We start from the raw sequence: 3,994 nt of genomic DNA, 5'->3' as shown, positions 1-3,994 counted from the left end.
GAAAGTTGGATCGGCCAAGCGGCAAACAACAATTCACCAATGTTGTGCCGGGCTCCACCATCTCCAGATCAAAGACCCTGTGGCTTCTTTCTGTGGGGGGCTACATCAAGTGTATTCCCCCAGCCACAGGATCTGTACGACCTGAAACAAAACATCACTGACACAGTAGAGTCCATATCCGAGGAGATGCTGAAGGTGTCTGGACAGAACTGGCCTACCACTAGACATCTGCCGGGTGACCTTCTACTGAACTGACCTTAGAGATCTGTATAAGGTTCTACTGAACTGACCTTAGAGCTATGTATAAGGTTCTACTGAACTGACCTTAGTGATCAGTATAAGGTTCTACTGAACTGACCTTAGTGATCAGTATAAGGTTCTACTGAACTGACCTTAGCGATCAGTATAAGGTTCTACTGAACTGACATTAGAGATCTGTATAAGGTTCTACTGAACTGACCTTAGTGATCAGTATAAGGTTCTACTGAACTGACCTTAGAGATCTGTATAAGGTTCTACTGAACTGACCTTAGAGCTATGTATAAGGTTCTACTGAACTGACCTTAGCGATCAGTATAAGGTTCTACTGAACTGACCTTAATGATCAGTATAAGGTTCTACTGAACTGACCTTAGAGATCAGCATAAGGTTCTACTGAACTGATCTTAGAGATATATAAGGTTCTATTAAACTGACCTTAGCGATCAGTATAAGGTTCTATTGAACTGACTTTAGTGATCAGTATAAGGTTCTACTGAACTGATCTTAGGGATATATATATAAGGTTCTACTGAACTGACCTTAGTGATATGTATAAGGTTCTACTGAACTGACCTTAGTGATCAGTATAAGGTTCTACTGAACTGACCTTAGCGATCTGTATAAGGTTCTACTGAACTGACCTTAGAGATCTGTATAAGGTTCTACTGAACTGACCTTAGCGATCAGTATAAGGTTCTACTGAACTGACCTTAGAGATCTGTATAAGGTTCTACTGAACTGACCTTAGAGATCAGTATAAGGTTCTACTGAATTGATCTCAGAGATATATATATAAGGTTCTACTGAACTGACCTTAGAGATCAGTATAAGGTTCTACTGAACTGATCTTAGATATATATATAAGGTTCTACTGAACTGGCCTTAGAGATCAGTATTAGGTTCTACTGAATTGATCTTAGATATATATATATAAGGTTCTACTGAACTGACCTTAGTGATCAGTATAAGGTTCTACTGAACTGACCTTAGAGATCAGTATAAGGTTCTACTGAACTGATCTTAGAGATATATATAAGGTTCTACTGAACTGACCTTAGAGATCAGTATAAGGTTCTACTGAATTGATCTTAGAGATATATATAAGGTTCTACTGAACTGACCTTAGCGATCAGTATAAGGTTCTACTGAACTGATCTTAGAGATCAGTATAAGGTTCTACTGAATTGATCTTAGAGATCAGTATAAGGTTCTACTGAACTGACCTTAGCGATCAGTATAAGGTTCTACTGAACTGACCTTAATGATCTGTATAAGGTTCTACTGAACTGACCTTAGAGATCAGTATAAGATTCTACTGAACTGATCTTAGAGATATATAAGGTTGTCACCAAAGGTACATATAACCCTACATATATAGTAGGTAAAGGTATGTGATAGTAATTATAACACCGAAAAGAGAACCATACCACAGAATAAACAGCAAGATAGTAGAATATACAAAATCAATCTTTATTAATACAATTTAGTAATAAAAAATATATTAAAAATTGAAAAAAGAGGGAATAAATAGGCACTGGTGGACATACAAAGGTATAGGACAATGGTAGGACACAAATACATCAAAATATAGAAGTATAAGGAATAAATGCCACAATAGCTGGTAGGATACAAGGGTGATGCCTGCCAAAAATATGCAATAAAGGGTGCCAAACCATACCTACACCTGAACCCCAACGATCGTTTCGCTGTTATGCCGCTTCTTCAGGGGGCGTGACTGACCTTAATGATCTGTATAAGGTTCTACTGAACTGACCTTAGAGATCAGTATAAGATTCTACTGAACTGATCTTAGAGATATATAAGGTTCTACTAAACTGACCTTAGCGATCAGTATAAGGTTCTACTGAACTTACTTTAGTGATCAGTATAAGGTTCTACTGAACTGACCTTGGAGATCAGTATAAGGTTCTACTGAACTGATCTTAGAGATATATAAGGTTCTACTAAACTGACCTTAGCGATCAGTATAAGGTTCTACTGAACTGACTTTAGTGATCAGTATAAGGTTCTACTGAACTGACCTTAGTGATCAGTGTAAGGTTCTACTGACTGACCTTAGTGATCAGTGTAAGGTTCTACTGAACTGATCATAATGATCTGTATAAGGTTCTACTGAACTGACCTTAGAGATCAGTATAAGGTTCTACTGAACTGATCTTAGAGATATATAAGGTTCTACTGAACTGACCTTAGCGATCAGTATAAGGTGCTACTGAACTGATCTTAGAGATCAGTATAAGGTTCTACTGAATTGATCTCAGAGATCAGTATAAGGTTCTACTGAACTGATCTTAAAGATCTGTATAAGGTTCTACTGAACTGATCTTAGAGATCAGTATGAGTTTCTACTGAATTGATCTTAGAGATCAGTATAACGTTCTACTCAACTGACCTTAGCGATCAGTATAAGGTTCTACTGAACTGATCTTAGAGATCAGTATAAGGTTCTACTGAACTGATCTTAAAGATCAGTATAAGGTTCTACTGAACTCACCTTAGAGATCTATATAAGGTTCTACTGAATTGATCTTAGAGATCAGTATAAGGTTCTACTGAACTGACCTTAGAGATCTGTATAAGGTTCTACTGAATTGATCTTAGAGATCAGTATAAGGTTCTACTGAACTGACCTTAGAGATCTGTATAAGGTTCTAATAAACAGACCTTGGAGACCAATTTGAGGTTCTTAGCTGGTAATTAGTGAAATTTGATCCATCATTGTATTTTTGGAGTGTGTGAGGAAACTGTAGAACCTAGTGGAAACCTTCACAAATACACAGAAAGCATTCAGTCTCCATGTAGATGTTGTCCTTGGTTCGTGTTGTGTTGAATTTCATACCCTGAGTGTTATCATGCTCTGTTGTGCTTGTAAAGAGGGAAAGTGGTGCAGCCATAGGAGGTGCAGAAATAGCCTTCCTGGTACCTGAGGCATCTCAACTGCATCTCCTGTCCCCTTCTTCCTGAGTGTAGACTTAGATGTCCATGTAGATAAATGTACAGATCTCTCAGACGGCCAGCGATCAGAACACAATGCCACTTATTTCTCCAGCCTATAACTCACAATTGCAGCAGGTCTCCGGAGTGGGACCTGGTGCTATCAACAACTTTTGACATGTCTGACCGACACGTCAAAAGTTGACAGGTACTCTTTAATAATAACACAATATAATTTAGAAATCTAAAAAAGAAAATTGCAGTAGGGTTCTTCTCACAAATTAAGAATTTGAATCAATCTAGATTTGGACAGCCCTTGTGAGTACTAAATTTGCTTTACTTTCTGGTGGCAGCCAATTCTGAAACCTCTGATGACATCATCAAAAGATCCGTTTTTATGTAATGAAATAAAAATGTTACCAATACACTAAGCTAAATCATTAGCCGACTTGAGGATGGGGATGGCCGTTAAATGCAGTGGACTTTGTAAATTAGGTTTTTTGTGTAAGCTATACTGTAATAGGAATAGAAGCACATGCTACAGATCAATGTGATGTCCTAATTCTACTTGCTACACATATTCTGACATTACTCATTAGTATCGTCCACAGCAGCAAATAGCACTTTAAGCTCAGGATCTCCGGACCGCAGGTTCCCACTCCGCCATTTGTAGGCCATAATGTTACATATCACTCATGATACGCAATAGAGACTTTTTAGTTAACCAAAATTGCAGCATTTCCCTAATCTCACAGAATACGTCGATGATGCATCTGCT

This window comes from Hyla sarda, chromosome 7, assembly GCF_029499605.1.
Source record: "Hyla sarda isolate aHylSar1 chromosome 7, aHylSar1.hap1, whole genome shotgun sequence".
NCBI classification, from domain to species: Eukaryota; Metazoa; Chordata; class Amphibia; order Anura; family Hylidae; genus Hyla; species Hyla sarda.
Note: the sequence above shows the minus strand (reverse complement) of the source record.